Source organism: Choloepus didactylus, chromosome 4, assembly GCF_015220235.1.
Source record: "Choloepus didactylus isolate mChoDid1 chromosome 4, mChoDid1.pri, whole genome shotgun sequence".
NCBI classification, from domain to species: Eukaryota; Metazoa; Chordata; class Mammalia; order Pilosa; family Megalonychidae; genus Choloepus; species Choloepus didactylus.
Genome location: NC_051310.1, coordinates 164,478,294 through 164,504,020, shown reverse-complemented (window position 1 = coordinate 164,504,020; position 25,727 = coordinate 164,478,294). Strand labels below are relative to the sequence as shown.

At 37.9% G+C, this 25,727-nt stretch overlaps 1 pseudogene; it reads right to left on the bottom strand.

Moving 5' to 3' along the window:
* LOC119532987 overlaps nt 1–25,453 on the bottom strand; it is a 168,876-nt pseudogene extending 143,423 nt beyond the window's left edge.
* Between the last annotated feature and the right edge of the window lie 274 nt (nt 25,454–25,727).

The window sequence follows — 25,727 nt, the reverse complement described above, 5'->3', positions numbered from 1 at the left end:
AAACTCGTTACTGCAAAGGAGAGTCTAAACCTGCTTATAATTGTGCCTAAGAGTCCCCTTCTAGGTACCTCTTTGTTGCTTAGATGTAGGCTTCTCTCTCTAGCTAAGCCAACTAGACAGGTGAACTCACTGCCCTCCCTCCTATGTGGGATCTGACTCCCAGGGCTGTAAATCTCCCTGGCAACACAGGATATGATTCCCAGGGATGAATCTGGACCCAGCATCGTGGGATTGAGAACATCTTGACCAAAACGGGGATGTAAAATGAAATGAAATAAAGTTTCAGTGGCTGAGAGATTTCAAATGGAATCGAGAGGTCACTCTGGTGGACATTCTTATGCACTGTATAGATAACACTTTTTAGGTTTTCATGTACTGGAATAGCTAGAAGTAAATACCTGAAACTATCAAGCTGCAACCTAGTAGCCTTGACTCTTGAAGATGATTGTATAACAATGTAGCTTACAAGGGGTGACAGTGTGATTGTGAAAACCTTGTGGATCACACTCCCTTTATCCAGTGTATGGATGGATGAGTAGAAAAATGGGAACAAAAACTACATGAAAAATAGGGTGGAATGGGGAGAGGGGGTTGATTTGGATGTTCTTTTTTGCTTTCATTTTTATTCTTATTCTGATTCTTTCTGGTGTAAGGAAAATGTTCAAAAATAGATTGGGGTGATGGATGCATAGCTATATGATGGTACTGTGAACAGTTAATTGTACACCATAGATGATTGTATGGTATGTGAATATATGAATATATCTCAATAAAACTGTTAATTTAAAAAAAAGTGTGCTCCGTAATCTTTCTACCTAGATAGTAGATAGGCCCTGCTGATTTTTAAGAAGAATTAAAGTAGTATATGTACATGTTCAAAAATTTCATAATGAACAGAAAGGCAAAAAATGAAAACAGGCAACCTCTCCCCAACTCTCAGTCATCCCAACTGTGCCGGTTTGAGTGTGTTGTGTCCCCCAAATGCCATTATCTTTGTGGTCTTGTGTGGGGCGGACGCTTGGGTGCTGGTTGGATTTGCTTGGAGTGTGCCCCACCCAGCTGTCAGTGATAATTTTGATGAGATGTTCCCATGGAGGTGTGGCCCCGCCCATTCGGGGGTGGGCCTTGATCAGTGGAGCTATATAAATGAGCTGACTCAAAGAGAGAAAACTGAGTGCAGCTGGGAGTGATGTTTTGAAGAGGAGCAAGCTTGCTAGAGAGGAACGTCCTGGGAGAAAGCCGTTTTGAGGCCGGAGCTTTGGAGCAGACGCCAGCTGCCTTCCCAGCTAACAATGGTTTTCTGGACGCCATTGGCCATCCTTCGGTGAAGGTACCTGATTGCTGAGGTGTTACCTTGGATGCTTTGTGGCCTTAAGACTGTAACTGTGTAGTGAAATAAACCCCCGTTTTATAAAAGCCTATCCATCTCTGGTGTTTTGCATTCTGCAGCATTAGCAAACTAGGACACCAACCATAATAGTTTCATCCCAAATTCACTACTGTTAGTTTTTCGTGATTCCTTAATTTGTTTTACATTATGGGAGTATATGTATGCATAATATATACAAACACATTGAATTTGTGTTTCAATGATATGGATTCTGTTATTTTAATGAAGAGTTTTTTCAGACAAAATGTATTCAAATTAAAGGGTTCATTTTAATTTCTGTGGCTCTAATTAGGCTGACAGGTAAATCTGTTGATGGATATAAGCTTTCTTAACCAACTATCGCTTGAATGCCATTACTTGGATTGCCATGAACAGTCTTAGGAAGAAATAAGTTTCTTCAGTGCTTGCCGTGTAAATCTAGGCTATTCAGTGGACCCAACATCACTTTGGGCCTGTGTCTAATACTTATTATTTTGCTTAAACTGATTTTAAAAATGAAATGTAAAATTTGGGTTAAATATGATTTTTATACATGCAGAAAAGTTGGAAATACTGGGACCCCAACTGGAGTCAGATTAGAATGGCCAATCAAGTTTGAGCAGGCAGATTTCTCAGGGGGTTACCAAAACGATTACTGCCTCTTGGCAGGCGGGGGCAGCAGAGAGCTAGAGACCATGAAGCTTGGAAAAGCATGGGATCGAAAGTGGTGAGGTGAGAGGAACCAGTCTGGGACTGTGTCACTCAGAAGGTACCAAACCAAGCTGGGCTGGAACCTGGAAGTCCAGGTAAAAAACAAGAAAGGAGGACAGTAGTGGAAGTGAAAACTGTTGCTGAATCTGGAGGTAGTGGCTTAGGACTCCCTGGCTGACCCTGCCCAACCATAAGTGGGCCCTGTTCCAGTAGACACAGACTTTTCAGCCAAAACCATGGTATGGTCCCTTCTCCCTTCCTTCCATTCTCTTCAGTTCATCCTTCAGTAACAGGCACTGTCGTGGGTCTCAAGAAAAATCAGATACGGCTTTTACCATTGAAGAGCTTATAGGTTTTCATTATTGTTGGGGGAAAAAAAAAAAAAAAGAAAGAAAGAAACTGAATGTGGTAGAAATGTACTCCAGTACTGATGTATTACTTCAACAATTGATTCATTTATTCATTCATATTAAGCATCAGGGAAACAATGGCTTTCTAGTCTATTGGGTAGATAGTCATTAATGGTTACTATGTAAAGAAATGTGATTAGATACTTAATCACCACTGTAAGAAGTATGCAGCTGTGTGAGCACATGTGAAAGGGATCTGATCTAAGAGGGTGAATCAGGGGAAGTGAGGTTTGCATTCTTAATTTATACAATATGCAGCATAAATCCATATTTACTGAGTGATCATTTCTCCGTAAATCGTGCTGTAAGACAGTAGCCTGCCATGTATTATGGTAAATGCAAATAAGTACATATCAAAGTCATTCAAGAATTAACCCTGAAATAATGTTTTCCATTAACAAAACATTGTTTAAGTAATTCCATTAAGTGAAAAGTTTTTCTTATGCTAGAGAAAATTAAATGTTGGAAAGCAAGTAATCCATTTAACAGCAAAGGAAAAAATTGTGCTGATTTCTAAAAATAATTTAAAACATCATTAAGCAGAGTATTCAAAAATAATATTTGAAATAAACAGGCATTATGATAAAGCAGACAACTACTTGAATTACTTCTTAAAATTTTTTTACATTAGCTTAAAAACCTATTTAAGCTTCTTTATAGTATCAGAAAATTATGAATTTTATCACTGGAAGGGACTTTATAGTTATGGTCTTTAAAAGCCTCAGTTTACAAGTGATGAAACTGAGGGGCAAAGTTTCTTGTATATTTCTAGCAATAACAGAAGGATGAAAATATTTATGGAAAAATTGTTTATTTCAAAATATTCTCCTTGATTTAGGTAAAAAATCTTTGCCTTTCAAATATAAAGAAAAATGTTTAGAGGTTGAGTCTGCATTCTTGTTCTTCATTAAAATTAAGTAAGCTAGTTTTAAAGAAAATTTTCTTTTATCTAGCTTAGAAAATCTTTAAAATGCTCTATTAATTATAATACTTAATCATCAATTCTACATATAAATAGGGAAAAGGAGTTGGTTTCCTAAACAATATTTGGTGGTATACATGAAAAAAAGCTTTAGCTATTTTGAGGAATAACAATCTCTTATATATAGTGTGAGTTTGTATATATGTGTGTGTATATATATTTGTGTGTGTGCATAGGGTGTTGCATTTTTTAAAGCACTTCTCATATTTACTTCACACAGTTCTCACAGAGAGATAGATGGAGCCAGGGCTGGTATCTTCATTTTGTAGAAGAGTGAGGTTCAGATCAGGTTCCAGAGTTAAGGTGACCAGGACTGTATTATGAGTTTCAATCCAACATACTTCTCCCCACAACCCAATGTAAACTGCTGTGATTTATGTGTGAGTTTAATGAAATATTTATTTAGTTTCAAGACTCAATAAAAAGTGAACAATATTTCATCATACTTGTAAGCATGAAGATTTGATATTAAGGATGCTTTCCTCCTAAGATCAGGAAAAAGAGAAGGTTGTTTGCCCTCACGACTTCTATTCAACATTGTATTAGAAGTTCTAGCCAGGGTGATTAGACAAGAAAATAAAATAAAATGCATTCAGTTTGGAATGGAAAAAGGAAAACTGTCTCAATTCACAGATGACATGATCTTTTATACAGAAAATCCCAAGGAGTCCATTAAAAAGCTGTTAGAACTAATTAACAAGCTCAACAAGGTTGCAAGATCCCAGATCAATATACAAATATCAATTGTAGTTTTATACATGTGCAACAAACAACCTGAAAATGAAATTAAGAAAACAATTCTGTTTACAATAACATCAAAAACAATAAAATACTTAGGGATAAAGTTAACAAAAAAGATACAAAACTTAAAACCCTGAAAACTACAAACCATTGCTGAAAGAAATAAGAGAAGAACTAAATAAATGGGTAGATATACCATGTTCATACATCAGAAGACATAATATTGTTAAGAAGGCAATACTATCCAAATTGATCTACAGATTTGGTTCAATCCCTATCAGAATTCCAGCTGACTTCTTTGCAGAAATTGACAAGCTGGTCCTAAGATTTCATAGGAAAATTCAAGGGACAGTGAATAGGTAAAACAGTCTTGAAAAAGAACAAATCTGGAGGAATCATACATGCCAATTTCAAAATCTACTACAAGTCTACAGTAATCAAGAGAGTGTGGTATTGGCATAAGGATATACATATAGATGACTAGAATAAAATTGATAATCCAGAAATAAACTCATATTTATGTTCAATTGATTTTCAACAAGGGTGCCAAGACAATTCAATGTGGATAGAACTATCTTTTCATTAAATGGTGTTGGGACAAGTGAACATCCATACATGAAAGAATGCAGCTGTACCCTTATATCTCACACCATATACAAAAATTAACTCAGAATGGATCAAAGACCTAAATGTAAACGCTAATATAATGAAATTCTTAGAAGAAGACATAGTGATAAATCTCTGTGACCTTGAATTTAGCAATGATTTGTTAGGTATGACTTCAAAACCACAAGCAACCAAAGAAAAATAAATTGGGCTTCATCAAAATGAAAAATTTCTGTGCTTCGTAAGGAAATGGAAATCAAAAACCACAATGATATACACCTTCACTTGCACTATAATAAAAAAGACAGAATAACAAGTGTGGGTGATGATGTGGAGAAATCAGAACCCTCATACACTGCTGGTGGGATTGTAAAATGGTGCAGCTAGTTTGAAAAAACAGTCTGGCAGTTCCTCAAAAGTTTAAACATTGAGATACCATATGGCCTATCAATTCCACTCTCAGGGATATACCCAAGAGAAATGAAAACATATGTCTACATGAAAACTTCAAAACAGCATTATTCATAATAGCCAAAAAGTGGAAAAAGCCCATGCCCATCAACTGATGAATGAATAAATAAACATGGTATATCCATAAAATGGACTATTATTCATCAACAGAAAGGAACGACATAATGATACACGTAGCATGGTGGATAAAATCTGGACATCTTTTAGCTCCCTTCTTACCCACTCTCATTGCAGATACACACAGAAGCTAACTGGCTTCTCTTAGTTTCATTTCCAATTTGCAAGGATCAAGAATCAAATTGGCCTAGCTCAGGTAAATTGTCTCTTTCTGGTCTAATTACTATGGTCTGGGGGTGGGATGATACATAAATATGTCTTCTGGATACCCACTTTAGTGAGTCAGAACCGTTCTGAGGAAGGGCAATAGCTTGTGGATTGGCCAAATATTCAAAAGGGAATCTAGCATGTTTCGGCAATAGTAATAATGATAATAGCTCTAGTTATTGAGGATCTGCTTGTCTTAGCATTGTGTTAGCAGCTTAACTTCCTTTAGTTCCTTAAAATCCTCATAATCCTTTGAGGTAGTACTGTTAGTCTCAGTTTCCTTATGGAAACTTGAGCAAGGTTTCACAGGACTGACTCAAGTTCTCTATACCAGGCTACAAATCCTCAGGAACCCTATCCTTGTGGCTTAGCCAAATTCAGCCTAGCCTCTAGCTTACTCTCAAAGCTTTGCGAGGACACAGGAAAATGGAGAAGTCAACATTGACGGTGAATATTCTGGTTATCTATTTCTAACCACTTCAAAACTTGGTGGCTTAAAATAATAATATATTATAATATTTCATAGTTCTGGGGTTGTCTGGTCTCAACTGGGGTCTCACTTGGGGTCCCTCATGTAGTTGCAGTCAGATAGTGGCTGGGAATGAAGTCATATGAAGGCTTGCTGGGCTGATTGTCCAAAATGGCTTCTTCAATCACATGTCTGGCAACTTGTGCTCTTCCACGTGGCTTCTCTCTCTCCAGAAGAGTAGTCTGGACTCCTTACATGTCAGCTCAGGGCTCCAAGAAGATGTGCCCCAAGAGGAAGCATTCCAAGAAAAAAGAAGACAAAGTTACTAGTCCTTCTGAAGGCTAGGCCTGGAATGCATACAATGTCACTTTCTCCCTCTCTAGGGGTCACACAGCTCTTAGGAGCCCAGATGCTAAGGACCACACATGAACACAAGAGTGTATGAGGAGGAAAGGAATTAATTGAGGCAGTCTTTGGAGATAAACTACCACAGTGGTTAAGATAGAAAGTAGAGGTAGAAATAGCGTTTTAGTAGGAAATTAACAGGATGTGACCAAACTGGGGTCTTTGGGGATGAAAATGGCTGTGTGCAAGGGGTCTGTTTTTCACATCTGCCTTAGTGTGGCCAAGGGAGTAAATGTCTCAAGAAAATATTTTCAAAGATGCAGTTTCCCCAAATTTCCCTTCATAATGTTTCATGTTAATAAGACAGTATCTCTTAGGCATAGATACTAGTTTTATTCTCTGATTTACAGCCTGCTCCTGAGTTTTCTTGTGGGTGTAAATATCCCAAGAGTATATAAAGCTAGGGTTGCAAGAGCCAGAATCACTTACTTAGTTCCTCTACCTACAGATATACCATAAGAAAATCATGACGAAAGTATTTCAGTAGGAGTCCAACCTATTTTCAAGGACTTGAAGAAGAGAAGGTTCCACAAAACCCTTAGGAAACCCATTTTGAGATACAATTTTTCTTTATGTCTGACCTAAGTCCTCCATGCCAGATGTCAGTCACTTCTCTGAGCCCAAACCTCTCTGCCTGGGAAACAAAGCACTCAAACACTTCAGAGGGAAGTTATTTGGATGAACTAATGAATGGTTACAAAGGGCTTTGAAAATATAAATTGCTGCATAAATACTTAATGTCTATATAAATACCTTTACTTCAGCCTGAGGGCTGCTTAGGCTTTTTGTAAGATTTCAACCTTATGGAGTACCTGAATAGTGAAGCTAAAGCTCCTGCTAAGTGAGGATAAAATGATTCTTGCCTCTATTATGCATATTATTTATCACAAAGGCTTTTCTAAAGCAGAAACATGGTAAATTTTAGAGAAAAATAAGTATTTCATAGTTCTTTTAGATCGTAAGTTCTTCCAACCAGGTCTGTGTTCAATACATGCTTTTAAAAAATACATAATTCACGGGTATTATTGGTGTTGAGAAATAATGTGCAAGTGCTTTTTTGAATATGATATTTCCTTGGAGGAGTGGAGAGATGGGGAAAAAATCAGCACTGTCTTTTCACATGATTTCCTTTTTTCCCCTTTTTCCATTTTTAAGGCATTATTTTAAAGTGGAGGAGATGATTTAGAGGATTCCTCATCAAAAATGATTTATTTAATAATTAGAAATTATAAAGAAGGCTTATGAATTATGTTAGGTAAGACCCACTTCCTTTAAATGAACTATTTTTACCCACCCCTTTTTGCTGATAAGGGCAAAGAGAGGAAATGAAGGTATCATGTATGCAAATGCAGCAAATAGCCATCCCTATATCTCTGGTTCCTGTTCTCCTTCCCCAGCAGTTATTAATAGGTCAACACTAATAGGGAATTATTTAGGATCTCAGATTTAGAGGAGTTAAAGAAAGTTTCTGTGAATAAAGGAAGCAAGGATTCATGTGGGAAAACTGTTCAATAAAAGAAGAAAGCCATATTTCTCCCTAGGATGCTTTTTACCACTTGGTAGAGGATGCTTTGAGCCTCAAGACAGAGTAAAAGCAGGAGAGATGGATTGTTCTCCCTGACGTTGAAACCGAGCCTAACAGATCTTCACATTCTTTGAGCTTCTCTCTGAGGAAAGGGAGTCTTGTAAATCTCCTTTTATCCCTTTTGTAGTTGAGCCTCAAGTTGCCATAATCCAAGATGGTGGCAAGAATAAGTTAAGTGAATTGATGCAACCTGCAATCAGATGTGCAGAATACTGTCTCTAGGAACTATTCTGCAGAACTATTTTGTAATTTACCTAGCAATGACATATTCAGATTTGATTAATTGCATTGTGGTCAGTAGGTAAGTTTAAATTGAAGTTCATTGTCATTTCCTAATCAGCAATAGGTTTTTCTATATGATATGTTTCCAGGAGGATGTTTAAATAACAGAAGTGGCAAAAATGTTGATCATGCCATGGTCAGAGATTTGGCTCAGTTTCTTAAGCAGAAGGTATGGAGTGTTTCATTATATTTAATGTATAGAGACATTGGTTTAGGTTCATGTTCATACATTATGAATTCATATGTTATATATATATATATATAAAGATTATTTATGTGTCTAGCTATCTGTAGAAATAAACATATTTATTATAATAAAAAAAGTAATCTAATTATTTAACCAGAGAGACTTGGTTTTTATTTTTCTCCCTAACCGTGTTCTCTTAATTGGCATACACAATATATTCCAAGTTACAGATGATTTCCTAGTGCATTGTGGATTGTGGCTCAAACCTAAAGTTTAAAGATTTAATTTTCTGTTGTTCTTAATGAAATAATCAAAGCAGCAACTCCCTGTGGAGGGATATGAAAAGTAGTGTATAGATACCCACTAAAACATTTGCAGACCTCCTCAGTTTTCTGTTTTTAATGTGTTGAAAATTTGTACAAATAAAGAAAGAATGTCATGGTAACTAAAACATTTCCTATACATGTATTTTAGAGGGAAGCTAAATCAAAGGTCTTCAAAGAATTACTAGGGTTCTTTCTAGGAGGTTATTGACAAATATGTAGTTTGTCTCTGGAGTTTGTGCCTCTTTCACAGATTGGTGTATTTGTGATCCCACCGGCAGAATAAGTGTCTGTAATTCATTTCTCCTTGTTAACTAGTGTGCCTTTGTGTGTAGGATGATTGGCAGCAAACTCGGCTGAGTCCCAACGGATGAGCTTGTTAGCAAAACCCTAGCATCCTATCTCTAATAAAGCATATCAGCAGTACATTTTGTCCTATCTATTAGCCTCTCTGTTTCTTTTTTTGTGAAAAGCTGAGTGTCCCTTTGAAGCCATGACAAATAAACCCCTGAACTGAAGTGCTAGGCTGCCTTACGGACAGCTGGATAGTAAATGTCACACCGTGTAGAGAATGCCTATTATCAGAGTGAGCCATTTGTTCCCGGCCTTTCAGTATCTTAATGTAATACAAAATTGCTAAATCAAGCCCCATGTCTGTGACAGAACATAATTAATGAGAAAGCAGGAGCCAATTCAACACTCTTTATTGGGACCTAATTGGCTCAGGCAACAGAGTTGTCACTCAACAAGAGACTTCCTTTAAAGCAATTTTGTTCTTGGTTGTATTACAGAGCCTATTAAATTGTCCCCTCCTTGATCACACAAAGAAGTATCTGCATGCAATAATTAGCTTTTCCAGAGGGAATTTTTTTTAACTCATGCAATACTGGATCGTTTTAAAACTGTCTGAAAAAACACTCGGGCCACAGGGATGTGCTGCCATAACAGTGGGCTGCATGCAGGCTGTTTTCCAGTCTGCAGAGGCACCAGGAGGCTGTGCTGCATAAGGATAGAAAGGAGCGCCAAGGAAAAGAGAAACGTGTTCAAATGTGCAGGATGGGAGGAAGATAGAGGGAATCGGTAGAGGAAATTGCTTTGATGGGTAATCATAGCTCACTTTGTAGTCTGCCATTAGAAGGGGCCAAAAATGAATGCCTATCTGTATCTATTTAAATACGTATTTCCCTTTCTGTAGCCATACCCTACTTACTTAGGAATAAAAATTGACAGAGCTATGGTTGGGAGTGGAGGTTAATCACATATAGAACCCAAAATTGTCTGGAGCAATTTTAATCCCTTTGTTCATATCTTGGAGTTTGATAGGGGACGCTATTTCAAAACCAGCACAATTATTAAATAGTATGTGATTATTTGTTGCCATCTAAAATTTCACTTTTGGGGATTATGTAATTTCCCCCCCTTATTTAACAAACCTCCAGAAAAATTTATTCCTAGTATTTATATTATTGTTAAGAAGCTGTTTTATTTTGTTGTCACAATATTACAGACTTCAAATAAATCTGTGCCCCTCTCCTGATAAGTTTTATGAAAATGTGACATGCAATGAGTAGAGACGGAGGAGAACTGAGCTTCCAGTTTACACTGGCATCTGTCTCCAGAATAATCTTCGATATTTCTGGATTTGGGCAAAAAAGGACACAACTGGCTAAGCTTGAGGTAAAGTAAATGGGAAAATTGTAGCAAATATACTTTGAAACAGAAGAATTTAAGCAATAAGTAGTGCAAGTTGTAAAAGGCAACAGTTGATTTTCAAACAAAAATTATTAAAGGTTTATTTAAGTGACAGCGTTTTGAGCAGTCTAAATAAAGGCAAGTATGTGGTCCCTTTCTTGAAATAGCTGTCAATACCTCCCTTCTGTGCCTTCAGAAACAACGCAAAGACTGTCTAGTTTGCATGGCAGCAGCATTTGGTTGGATTTAGAGAGAGCTGTTTGCCTCGGCATTGTTACTTTCCTCAGTGTTGAAGTGCCAGATATTAATCGAGGAGGGAAGATAAACCTCTAAAAGGGAGGAGAGCTGCTCTCGTTATGCCCAGTGCTTTAGAGAATGTTTGCAGCTGGTGAAAGCCCAGGCCTGGGCCATGCTCTGATTATTACGCGTTGGGCACTCATGGTATAGTTTCTTTTAGATTTTCCAGTTTTGCTGACATATTATTGGTTATATTGGTTAACTGTAATTTACTTGAGTATACAGAAAAATTGGTGTTTGCCCCTCGCAAACCTATGTCTATCCAGTAGGTGAAGTCAGATTCGTGAATGCACTAAATATTTGAAAAATATTAGTTGCTATTCCATAGGGTAATAGAATATAAAACTAACAGCAATACAAAAATATTAGTCAATAATGTCTTTCCCAGGTGACTCCTGAATCTTGCAAAAGCACACATTCTCAACAAAGATTTATTAGTCTAGTTGGGGAACACATGAAAATAATAGCAAGAGCTACCAGAATCTAATTTGCTTTAATTAATCATTTGCTTCATAACACGGCGATTCTCCTACCACCACCCCCCCCCTTTTTTTTTAACTGTCTAGATTATTTTAAAACATTAGATAGTACTCTGTGGATGGCTGATGAAACTGAAATTGAATGCTGTAAAAGTTAGATTAAAAATTCATTTAGCAGTATAAACATTTCAGTGTGCAGGATGGTGCCGATTAGGTCAAGTGAGTATAGAGTGATAAAACAGTCATCGAGCTGAGAGAAAAAATATTGTCAGAGGGCACTCAAACAGCTGAATTTAGTCTAATTTAACTGTTATAGCAGACGAAAAAATCATTAACTAGAAATCCCATTATAATTATTTTTTTGTATTTTAGCAACACACACTGGTAAGGAGTCAGAACCTAGGTTTGCACACATTTATTTATTTAACTGTACAAACACGGTTTGGTTCTGAGTGGAATTAGTCCTTGTGGTTAGGCCAGGGGGTCTTGGTGGAGTGCTGAGGCAGAGTCAAAGGCCAGGTCACCTGACTCTTAAGAGAATCAAATGGACGATCTCAGATTTCCAGGAGAGCTGAGACGCCAGATATTCATCAGGTTCTTCTGGGCAGCCCTGAGCAGGAAGTGTTGTTTCCTTTGCCTGCCTGGCCTGGGAAGCCACCGGCATCAGATGACACACAGCGCTCACTGAGTGTAATCAGAGAGACCCCAGCATTTGGGCCACAAGAGGGAGCTTACTGACACCCTCATTGACAGTGCACAGTACACCCCAAAGCAGCGCAACTGGCTTTCCCACAGGGGCTTGAAGAACAACGTTGTGGTCTGACGTCACCCCTGAAGACTGCTGATGTGAATGTTTTTGTAAGGGAAGCTGGGGGTGGGGAAACTTTACATTTGTCAAGGCTTAGAGGCTAAGCAAAATACTCCCGTTCAGAGGTCTTGTGTCTCACTCTTTTGCTGTTAACTTGATGGATAATTTCAGTACAGGATTCTTTCTTACCCTTGTCATTGTAAGCCTTCCCCACCCCCAGTAGATTGGTTGAATTGGATGAGAATTAGCACAAATAAATGTTCAGAATTCCTCATCAGCTCCCATCATCTACATGAGAAACATAACCTCCTTTGGTTGTCACCTAAGGCCCTCAATGACATGGCCCCTTTGTATTTAGATATATGTTTCCAGTCTCTTTTCCACTCCCTAGCTCCTCTTTACCCAGCACTTTACTCACCATCAGTGATGAAGAACTTAGAATTCTTAATTGTCATGCTAACTCAAGTTGCCTTGCCTCAGCTCTAATGTTCTGAATGTTACTCTTTGGGCCAATATTCCTTGACTTCCTCACATGTGTAGTAGTAGCCATATGGGGTTGCTATGAGGATTAAATAGTTAATTTAATGGAAGGCACACATGGAAGGCAAGTGTTAACTATTACTATTAGACTCTCCCTTTCCTGTGCTGCCCTTACACCTTGTACAACTCTCCCCCGGATCAACCACATTACAGTATCATTTGTTTCCATGTCTTTCTCTCCACAATCTTATAATAATCCTTTTGAAGATAGCAAACATGTTTTTTCATCCTTGGATCCTCAGTCTAATACAGTGTCTGTCCAGCATGTAGTAGGTGCCCAGACAATGTCTCTTGCATGAACAGGTAGCTGTTTGTTGTAAAATATTCTGCAATTTTGTCACTGGTTGATTTTTAAATAAACCCTAAGACCTTCAATATGTGTTTTTCAAATAAGCAGACAATTTGTGTGGGTGCATAACATCTTTTTCAAGTAGGTTTTCAAATGGCTTTCAGAATCAATGAAACTTCACAAGAAAATTAGCATTAAAACATTATAGTCATATTCTTTTTTTTTTTTTCCCCAAATAACAATATTTTTCTCCAGGATAGTCTACTAATTCATTAAAATTGGTAATAAATGAATTCAAGATGTTTTCACAAAAACAAACCCATCCTCTAAGTATGAAAATTCGACTGGCTCTGAAAATATTCAAAGGCATCTCCCAAAATAATGAGTTCCATAGTGGCAGCAGGCATGGAGTAAATATATATTCTCTCACTGTGGGTCTTTGAGGCTCTACTTCTGTACTCTGTTAAACTTCTAGTATGTCTTTAAAATAAACAAGTGATTCCGTATCCTTATGTATTCCATAGCCCTCACCTGAAACGCTATCAATTACAATTGTGTTTGTAGAATAATACAATATGGCCTGTTAAGATGAGAAAACAAGAGCGGTTAGAGCCCTATTCTGATTCCCAAAGAGTTTCAGGCTGGGAGAATCACTTAATTTGGAATTTTGGAAAGGAAAAGAACATTGACATTTCCTGCTTCACCAATAGTGCAAAGCCTTATAGACTCTTATGGTAAAAAAGTCAAAGGCATGTAGCTCTTTTCCAGTCCCTGAGAAACTGAGCTGTCCATTGCAGCTCAAGCACAATAGAGTCACAGCAGCTCTAGTTCTGACAATCGGGGCACCATCCTATAGATTTAGGGGTCTCCTAGCTTGCAGTGATCACCGCCTAAAATCAAGGGAAAATTACAAACTGGGGTTGATCTGACTGGATTCTTTGAATCTCGCTGAAGGGGTGTAAAGCAGAAAGGAATGCACTGCCATTTGCCTGGTTCAGAATTTCTTAGCATTCAAAATAGGGGTGGGGGGAGTAACTCCTGTGGTCCCACAGGGAGCATTGTAATCAAGGAGATCTCTGAATAGTGTTGGAAGGGTCTTTACAGCCTCTCCAGCTCCCTGCAATATGCACTTGCAGAATTGGCTAAATGAACCACCATACTCTGGTCAATATGAATAGGCTTGTACGATGCTCAGTTTGATTTAATGGCCACCCATGGACTTCCAAATGCAGAAGGGAGTGCCACGTTCACCTAATAACGCTCTAAGAAATCAACTACTCCATTTGGCGTTGTAGCTGTATTTTAATGTCCTCTTCAGAATTCTCCGTTATAGTAACATCTCTGCAATCAGTCTAGCATAAAAAGACCTGTTTATAATAAATTGGTCAGCCTTTTTATGCGCTTATCTTTCCTGATGCGATAGTGAACTATAAGATTTTTCCCTGTAGACTAGGCTGTAAGATTTTCAATATGACTAGTTGCATCTCTCCATTTGCACAAATGACTTGTTTCAAGATTTATTTCTCTCTAGTCTTTGTTTCTGTCATACCTCATAATTGTCATTGGTGGGAGAGGCAAATTGATTATACTTGTGAATCGTAGGTCTTTGCAGAACATTTAAGATGTAGTTTATGAAGAAGTCAGTAAATGAAAAATAATATTGTTCAGTCTTTTGTTATCCTTTCAGTTGGGAGACATATTGACAGTTGTGAAGTTTAGTGCTCTGGACAGGAAATGTTGGCAGAGTTAGAAGTGTGTCGCTGATTAGTATGAATATTCGGTGGTGGAATAATCACACTGCCTTGTTAGTATATAATAATCACCTAGTTCAAAAGACCCTGGACCTTTGGAATCACTCAAAGTTTTCATTAGAGAATCAGCAATCTTTTAGTCTCACTATGGTGTACTTCAATGTTGAAATTGCATATTACAGGTTATGCTCCTGTAAATAAAGGACATTTTGTTATGCCCACACTCAGCTGCATTTCCTACTGTGATTTCTTTACCAGACCCTGCTGGGACCTATTGCCAAGTGCAGTACATTATTGGTGACCCTTTTTTACCCAAACTTGATGTCTGTCCAGGAGAAAAAAAATGCTGATTAGGTAGAAGGATAAATGTCCTTTAGGAACAGAGCGACTCTAGACCTCAGCTACAGACTTCAGTTTATTCATAAATGTCAACAGCCAAGAGGTGAGGAAGCAGGACATCCAGTCTTGAGGGTGCCTTCCAGCCCATTTCTGGGAAGCATGGATCCCTTGTTGATTGAGGTGTAACAGGAAATGACCAAGCCTGACCCTTGGGCTAAATGTGTAGAGGCCAGTCTAGCACAGTTTTTAAAAGAGAATCAATTCTAAAGCAACTTTTTTTTTTTTTTTTATTTCTCTGGGAGAGCTCTACAAGGGACTGAAGGGCAGTTATCTTTCAGAAGTACTGGTGGGGTGATTAAAGAGCAGGCAGTTTCCTTTTACTTTCTTTTTTTCTTCTCTTTACTCAAAGTACCTAGGATAACTATCTTTACGAGTCTTGAGTATTCTAAGTTGTCATGTAGATACAGCAACTGCTTGTCCTGTCAGGAAAGTTCTTTTCCTTAGACATTTATTGGCATGTAAGTATGTGACTCTACTCTTGAAAGATGACAACTAAGACTTTCATTATGAACTTTTTGTGCAAGTTTGATCAGCAAATGTTTACAATAATTTAGTTTCATCTAAAGTTACTGTGGGTCCTATATATAACTGTTGTCTTATTTGGTATCGACAATGACCCTAGAAAGCTTTCAAGTGTTATCTCTGTTTTTCAGAGAAGGTAAAGGGGGTACAATAACTTGCCAGACCACTTTGTTCAGAGTAGTTGAGCGTGAGCTTTTGAGATAGGTAGTCCTGGTTCTGCTGCTTACTAACTGCCTGAGCTTGAGCTTGGACAAGTTGCTGAAGTTTTCCAAAACTCTTTTTCTTCATCAGTAAAATGGGGATAATAGTAGTACCTCTCTAGTAGAAATCATACATGTAAAGCACAGTGCTTGGCACAGAGTGAGCGATCAATAAATGTAACTGCTATTATTATTATTCATCTGACTCTGAATTTTACTGTGCTACCAACCTCAAACCATCACTTTACAAATTAACTATGTAGAAAGAAAGGGAATGCATTTTCCTAAATCCTTACCACAGATAATTTTAGACCCTGTTCTGAAAAAAATGGTGGAAATTATAACCGGTTTTTCCATAGCAAGAAAATGTGCTCTGAAGACACCTAGGTCTTCTGCTGCTTTATACTGGCTGAGGGAGCAAATTGTACTCTCTACCCTGCCAAAATAGAAAGGCACTGTTTAATACCTTCCTATTTGAACCATCATGGATCAGTGGCATCACTATTAAAGGGAGTCAACAACTGTCTAGAAGAAGATTTTGAAGATGACCAGTTTTAGGCAATCATGCTCAACACAGCATGGGTTTTGGAACAACAAGTATTTTTTCCTTTTTGCTTTACAAGAGTTCTCTGATTAAATTCAAGGAAAACTCTGTGGAATTGTGAAGTCAGCAAGGATTAAAAAATTGAACATGACCGATGTGTCCAGCTGTACCTTAGAAACTATGTACACACTCAACACACACACACACACACACACACACAACAAAGCAAAACAAAGAGCAATTGACTTTCAGTTCTGTTCATTAGAAAGACCCATTTATAATTGTACATGTGCAGAAAGGCTGCGAGACTGAAGTGATACCTGAGCGAGGCCTGAGAATATGTTTGCACCACATTACTTGGACTGCATGATAATTGAGAGCCATTGTGGCTGAACACTTTATGAGTTTGTTTAATTTGTCACGGTAAATAAAGCTTTTTTTTGATGCAAGTTAATTAGCTCTCTTGTGTTACTGCACATCAAATGTAATTAACAACCAACTGCCAGTGTGGGGTTGCCCTTGTGTAACATGGTAATAGGGGGGAAACTTAACTGGGACTGGATTAAGTGAAAGATACACTGTTGTATCAATCACCCTTCTGCCTGTTTAAATTTGGATGAACTAGAATCTAGGGGGAAAATATCAGGTCTCATAAATTATCAGTTGTTTAATACAATTTCATTGAAGTCTTATGTATTATGCCAGGCTTACATTTGCCACTGCATTAAGTAAATTCAGGTAAGTAAAATTCCTACCACCACTCAGAGTTCAGTTTCTGCTTGGTAAGCATTCCCTCTATATCCCCTCTGCTTGGATCTTTCATTTCCAGCTGTTCACCTTTCTTTAGCCCTGACATTTTATCTGTCCTGTGATAAGTGCTGCCATCTGAGACAGAAGGATTGCTATTAAGTAATGCTGAAGAAGGAAGTTGTTTGAATGGGCAGAAGAAGAAAGAAGTGGATCTTGCTTCCAAATTCATAATGGTAGTCTCATCTAGTTTATATTTGCCTTACTTTATCTTTTTTTCCTAGGCAAAGTTAGCACAAAGACATGAAACAACCTGGATTTGTACTTGTTTTTGTTAATGTAATCAAAAAGAAAGGTAGGAAAACGGAAAACATCTTTGAAAGGTCGCAATGAAGAGCAGACTGGAGCTGCTGGAATATCTTCTGAGTGCACTGCAAATTTCACTAGGGGAAAACAACAATCTAAGTTAAGAAATAATAAACTTATAAAGTTACGTAGCTGTACTAGAGGAAACCTTTTTCTCTCTCACCCCTACTGCCCTCTTTTCCATGGGAAGGAAGAATCTGTGCAGGTGTCTCTACAGTAAGAACCCTTTGTGGGGGTAACAAACTGGGTAGAAGAGGAAACTGAAGTCGAAGTGGAAGACTTGTGTTTAAGTACCTTCTCTGCTACCAGACAGCAATTGATTCCCTGGGGCAACTCACCTTCCCTGGGACTCAGTTTCCTCATGAAAATAGGTGCTAGATTGGGAAGTTTCTTGGTTGTTTTCTTGCTCTAAAGTTCTCTGATCTGTCTCAGGCATTTGCAGGAAATCCGTCTGTGTTCATTTCTTCTCACACACCTTCCCTGTCTCCCTTCCACTCCCCTGTCCTGCCTGCCAAACCTCTGTTGACTGGCTTCAACAGGTATTTTATTGAACACTTATTTATAAGCTAGGTTCTGGGAACCCAAGGATGAAAATGATCTGGATGTCCTTCATATATAAAATTGAAAACTAGAAAATAGCTAACTTAATAAATTAGATCTCTCTACTCATATTGATTTATTTAAAATATTCCTATTGAATTGCTATAGCTCTATAATCCATGGTTTTTTCTTTGCACACCCTACATATTCAATTTACTGAAAGCAGCAAGCAGGTCTAAACTAAGGAACAGAGGAGAACATAAACTCCATTTTATACTTGAGTATTTCATCATGAGACAACTTTTTTTGCTAAGAGGTGGCAAGAGTACACGTCTTATTTTCTTTTATTTGATTTGAGGATCTAGTAGGAAGGATTGCCTCACATGTTGCATTCATTTTTACTTTTTCAAAAACAATCTCTTTTTAAATTACAAAAGTAATATATGCTCATTGTAAAAATACACATATTATAGAAAGTCATGATAGACAAAAAAGAAAATGGAAGTGCTCCATTACCTAACTTTACAGAGATGATCACTGTTAATATTTTGTTTTTTTTATTCTTGCATCTTTCTTTCTCTTCTTTTCTCCAGTAAATGCTAGTAAAAATATGTTTTGTCTCATAACAGATATGGAATAATACAATTAATACTGAAACTTGATTTTTTCATAGTGTATCTTGGCTCTCTTTATACAGATTGATCTCATTCTTTTAAGTGACTATGTTGTATTACATTGGAAAGACTTAAGTTTATTTAACCAGTTCCCCAATTGGCAGATAGTTGGGTTGTTTTCAATTTTTTTGCTATTATGAAGAACCCTGCATAGTATTTATAACAATATTATCACCACAAAGAGTAAAAACACTTATTGAATACATACTAGATGCCAGACACTGTGTTACCTACTGTATAGGCATCATTTCATTTAATTCTCAAAATAATTCTGCAGATGATGACAATGAAATCTGGAAATGTTATGTAACTTGCCTAAGTCACATGGCTAATAAGTTCTGGAGCGGTGATTCATCATCTCAAGCGTGTGTGATTCCAGAGCTAGAGCTCTATGCTCATTCAGCAAATATCTTTGCACCCACCTTTTTGTGTATTTCTATTATATGTACAGAATACATTTGTAAAGATAAAATTTCTGGACCAAAGGATATGTAATATTAAAACTTGAATATATATTTCTCATTTCCCATTAAAAATTTTGCTAATTAGCACTCCCAGTTGCAGTAAATTAAGAGTCCTAGTTTATCCCATACTTTTGCCAACATTTTTATCATCTTTTAAAAATTTTTGCTGGCATGGTAGGCAAATAAGTCTATATCTTACTGTTTCAGTTTGCATTTCTTTAACAATTTTACTTTTAGTGATAAAACGTATATATTTAAATCTCATTTGTGTCATCAGCTATTGAAATATGGCTAATATACCTACAATCTCTCTGTTTTAGAGAGATCACATTTGTAGTTAATTCTTCATTTTTTATTGTAATTCACTGTTCATTTTCTCTATCATCGTACATATCCAAACTCCTTATTTTTCTGTCCCCAAGTGTGTGTGGAAAGCATTCTTTCTGGGAAGAATAAATCAAAGTCCATTCTACTAATGAGTTCCAATTATTTAATCCAAATCACAGGACTTGGGCAAGGCAACAGATAAGAGAACTATGGGAACAGATTATTTAAAATTGACTTTTTGTGATAAAAATGCTGGAAATTCTGTTTTTTAAAAAGCAAATATTTTTTTAAAAGAGAGCAAAGAGCTCAAGGGAAAAACTAAGAAAAATAATTTTAAAAGAATAGATGTTCAAAATAATTGTGTTAAATAAAAATTTTAAAAATCCATTAGGAAGTATAAACTTCTTTTACCTAGACTAGCATTAAAGCCATGGCATTAATAGGCTATGGATATTTGAAGTGATGAATTTGTGCATCAATATTAGATTGAGTTACATGTAATCACTTACATACATGTAATTTCTAGAAATCAACAAACATTGCCTAAGATTTTTCCAATTGAGTCCTACTTTAGAGGAGTGGCAAAGGCAAGGTTCATTTTATTTCATTAAGAAAAATAGGCTTATACTTCATATTTATTCTGTTTGAAAACCTTCTACTGCCATGCCTTTTGGGAGGCAAGAGTTTCTTATTTGTAAAAATTAAGCTTTCCATGAGTTTAACCAAAGAGAATATAAACAATATATCAACATTTTATTAGATACATTAAAAATGTAGACAGAAATATGGCTAGTCAGACAATTAGATTATTATACTAGCTGAATCCTTAAGGAATTTGAGACTAAAAGCAGAACTAAAAAGCACTTAGGAGGTGTACAGCAGGAGACAGTTAAAGGTAAGTGAAATGTACAGCAGTGGTGGGCTTAGAATGAGAAGAGAGAACTTTTTACAGGTGACCACATTGTAGGAAAGCTCTGGCAGCAAAGCAAACTTAAAAATGTATTATCTGCCACAACCTACATCTTGAAGAAAGTGATTAATGCAATTTGGCCTGTCTATAACAGAACCATAATATATTGTTGAAAGGGGCCTGCTGAGGGAAAATGTAGTGTTGAAAATGTGCTGTTTCTTGGTAATAATAGAGGCCACCAAAATGAGCCCTGCAAAAGTAGGCCTGGCCAATGATTCAGCTAACACGAACACCCTCTCCTACTTGCAAAGATGCCAACTTTCCCCAAGAGCCTCTAGTTCTTTAAACTTTTTCTTCTCATTCTTTTTGGGTAGTTTGGATATTTTGTTTTGTGCTAGAGATCTTGGAAATAGACAAAGAGTGAAGAGGGAAAGAAAATCTTAGGGAAACCGGGGCTGGGAATTGGGTTTTGTTTTCTTTCATTAATCATATTTTTATATATAAACATACTTAAAATATGTATTTGATTCTTTAAAATGACCAAAATTAATCACTGACTTCCTTAAAACTCACCCAAAATTTGAGCACCAATAATTAGAGCACAGTTTTTTGGAAATTTTCATTTTGAATTTCTACAAAAAATATATGTTCTAAGCTGATAATCATTGTCTTAGTTTCCTAGGGCTCTCATAACAAAGTACCACAAACTGGATAGCTTAAGACAACAGAAATGTGTTGTCTCACAGTTCTGGAGGCTAGAAGTTTGAAATCAAGGTGTCCGCAGTGCTGTGCTTCCTCTGAGGTCTGAAGGGCAATCCATGATGTCCTTTGGTTAACAGAATAACCCAGTCTCTGCCTCTGTCACACGGATGTCTTCTCTCTCTGCCTTTCTGTGTCCAAACTTCTTCTCCTTATAAATAAGGATACCAATTATATTGGATTAGGGCTTGCCCTAATCCAGTTTGGCCTCAGCTCAACTAATAACATCCTCAAAGATACTATATCCAAATAGGACCACATTGACAAGGCTGGCAGTTAGGACTTGAACATGTCTTTTGGGGGGCACAATTCAATCCATAATATTAATGAGGGACCATGTGAGAGTGAGAGCTAGGAGAAGTACTCCAGTCCCCTTGTGCTGAAACTCCCCTTCTCAAGATCCTTCCCAGTGGAACCCAGACTGACATTTCTGGTCAAATAAAAGACCACAGGAGGACACATTTGAGTAGCATTTTCTGTGTCCAAGTGTCCCAAGTAATCAAACTGCATTTTCAGCATCATCCAAGATCTTGAATTTGTGACTGCTTTTAAAAGCAGGAGGAAATCTGGGTTTTTAATCATGGACTCAAGATTTTTATATAATATAAATGAATTTTTAGCATGGTTCAAAGCAGTAACAGCTATTTAAGAAAAGTCTAAAGAATTGAGTTGAAGTCATTGAAGACATCAGTGACTTCCTCTCAGGGACTAAGCACAGGACAGGAATGGAGCTGAGTATTCCTTTTAATTGAAACTGGGACTTTACAATTTGGTGAAGACTTGGATTAACAACATTTAGGATTAATCAAATATTTGTAGCTTTGCCTTTCAGCCTCTGCCCCAGGCAAACACCTTGGGGAAAGGCCTAACTGGTGTCAGCTGGCTTTCTGTTACAATGCTTAATGACAGATCAGTTATAGACAGTCCCCTTCACCTTCCCATTCTTTCTCCTTTCCACTCCTGGGTCCCCAATAGAGAACTGGGATAATTTAGCTTAGATTGGGAAACACTCAGCTAAATTTCAAATTCTCTTGCCTTTAATACATTTTCTCTCCACAATGTCTAAGATAGTTTTGGACCCACAACAGGTCATCAATAAATACCTGTGGATTAATATTTGAATGGATGAAACCTTACCTTTTTTGCTTATCTTCATTCTGATAACAGTTTTAGTCTAATTCATTGTTCAGAGTTCATATGGAAGGGAGATGAATGCAGTGACATAACTACATTTCAGTCATCCTCAGTTTGAAATCATCTCAGCACTTTAGAGAAGATGGGGACAAAAGAAGGAACTGGATTTTTTTAAGGTAGGCCTGATATCGCTGGTCTTAAAAGCCTCTCCAGACTCTCAGTCTCTCAACAACACTCAGCTCCACCCCAAAATCTCCTGGACTAAAGTTGATTCAGAGCCAGACAGGAATTCCAGGACTGAGCATGCATGGGTAGACCTTTCCTTGGGGTGCTGGATAAGACCAGATTAAATTTAGAATGGAGAAGTGGGTGGAAATGAATGTGTGAACTGTGGGGAAGCAGAATTGGGTAGGGGAATGAGCATGAACTTTGAAGCCATTCAGATCTGGACTTGAACCCAGAGTCTACCAATGACATCATAGATGCTGGACAAGTTACTTTATAAGCTCGAAATACTCCATAGAAAGTAAGCATAACCCAAGTATGCCCAAATCCTCCAGCCTTCGTGGGACACCCTTTCCATGAGTCCACAAACCAAGTACTATGGCAAGTTTAGCGTGTGTATAATATTTTCTTAGAGCTCTCTATGGGTTACATTCTCCTGATCATCATTTCTTCCAAAGTCTTGCTTCTCTTTAGTTCTCAATAATGCCCTGTCCTCTCATCCCCTGCACCTGTCATTCTCTTTCCCCAATCATCACCAGTACAAGGCTGCTGATTTTAAAAGACTTTCTCTAAAGGTTTGGTGATAAGAGAAGGGAAATGCAGCAAACAGGAAGCAGTTTAAAATCCTGCTGTCTTCTCTACCATAGTTTATTTCTCACACGAGACTTTCTCCTTGGACCTCAGCCTGCTGCCAGTTTTATGGAGCCATTCTCACCATTTTTTGATCCAGACCTTTTCCTATCTCTTCTCTCCTTTTTCTTGCTCCCTACAAGCACTTCCAAGCTTACTTTTGGAGCAAGCTTACCTTTTTTAATGGGTTGGGGGAACTTCTAATTTCTCTTACTTATTTTCAGCATTTTTTTTAAAGCAGCACCTTTTGAAAGTACGTCTTTAAAACCTATCCCAGATAAAATTCTTAACCAGACACTAAAAATGAAAAAGAAAGGTGATTTCTACATGAAAAAGGAAAAGGAGAATAAAAGATAAGATATAGGATAAACATATAGCTATAGATATTTTACCCCTGCCCAGACCAAATACAAAGGTAAGATAAGGATTTCAAATTTTTTCATATTACATGGGTTTTAACTTTCTTCTCTCAGTGTTTGCCTGGTTGTGGCCTGTCAAAACTTCTGTGTTGGAAGGCCTGGTGTTCCTGCAGCCAGGTGAGTCATGAGAGCCAAAATTTACCTACTCCTTTGTTGTCTGGAACCTGGGCTAGTTAGGGCTTTGCTACCCAAGGCTGTACATCCCTGGAGAGTGAGCTTTGGGACTAGGTGCAATAAGGTAAAATGTTAGGTTATGTTTTATTTTTTTTTTTTTTAAATTGAATTCAGTTTTATTGAAATACATTCACACACCATACAATCATCCATGGTATGCAATCCACTGTCCACAGTATGATAACATATTATGCGTTCATCACCACAATCTATCTCTGAACATTTTCCTTACATCAGAAAGAACCAGAACAAGAATAAAAAATAAAAGTGAAAAAAGAACACCCAAATCATCCCCCCATCCCACCCCATTTGTCCTTTAGTTTTATCCCATTCCTCCACTCATCCATACACTAGATAAAGGGGGTGTGATCCACAAGGTCTTCACAATCACACTGTCACCCCTTGTAATCTACATTATTAGATAATTGTCTTCAGGAGTCCAGACTGCTGGGTTGGAGTTTGGTAGTTTCAGGTATTTACTTCTAGCTATTCTAATACATTAAAACCTAAGAGGTGTTATCTATATAGTGCATAAGAATGTCCACCAGAGTGACCTCTCGACTCTATTTGGAATCTCTCAGTCACTGAAACTATTTCGTCTCATTTTGCATCCCCCTTTTGGTCAAGAAGACACTCTCAGTCCCACGATGCCGGGTCCACATTCATCCCCGGGAGTCATATTCTGCGTTGCCAGGGAGATTTACACCCCTGGGAGTCGGGTCCCACGTAGGGGGGAGGGCAGTGAGTTCACCTGTCGAGATGGCTCAGTTAGAGAGAGAGAGGGCCACATCTAAGCAACAAAGGGGTACTCAGGGGGAGACTCTTAGGCACAATTACATGCAAGTTGAGACTCTCCTTTGTGGTAATGAGCTTCATAAGGGTAAGTCCCATGATAGAGGGCTCAGCACATCAAACCACCAGTCCTAATGTTTGTGACAACATCAACACCAGTCCAGGTGAGGATGTCCAACACATCCGCACCTTCCCCCAGATCCTCGGGGCTGGGGAGGGGGATAGGTTATGTTTTAAAGGGTTGTGATTTCATTTTTCTTCATTCCCAGCTCTTTAGAAGCAGTTTGACTACGTGACCTTAAAGGTCTCTTGCAGTCTATACAAGTGGGTGAAAATTGCTCCTGCACATTTTTTATGGTTCTTCCTGTCCATCTTTTATGTCCCCTTCCCTCACTTGTGGCAGAGAGAGGAAGGGGGAATATATCTGCTTCTCCTCCCTGGACAAGGTACCTGGAGAGACCCTGGTTGAGCTGTCATATCCTAGAGGCCAAGATGGTTTACCTGCTCTTGTTTTGATGCAGAGAATGAACAGAGTAGAATCAAAAGCAGCACAAGAAAGTTACCCTATAATGCACTAGACAATTCTCATGGGACACTCCTCCCCTTGAAGCTAAGCATAGAGGGGATATGTGGGCACTAAGCTTAACAAGAGGCACAAAAAAATTGTTGCAGTTGATGTGAGGAGAAGTTGCAAGCAGGATGTAGGGGGAATGACCTCAAATTCCTGCTTCACTTCTTGGATTGCCTGTTCAGCTTTTTAATGGGTTCTTACAGCCAGGGCAGGATGATTTGCTAGAGTAGTCCAGGACAGCAGAATCCTTTTATTTTTTACTTCCTTCACCTCCTCCCCTGGCCTCCAAACTCTGACCTGATGGAGAGCGGGTCTTCTTTATCAAATACTGTCATGTGTCACATTTCAGGATATGGGAGACATGGAAGTTTGCAGAATGGAGTAGACTAGGAGGCACAGGATCGTGGAATGAGACAGCCCACTGGTGATGTGTGCAGTTCTGGAGGGGAACTCTGCTGCATGTGGGTAATGATTTAGCTTGGCCAACAGCGCAGGTTGCTGAAGTTTGGCAGCAAATAGGCAACAGGTGCAGGTAAGATGTTGGTGTTGGAGAGGGTATCCAAAATGATGCCTGGTAAAAGGCTGGTAAGACGAGACAGTGGGTAATCT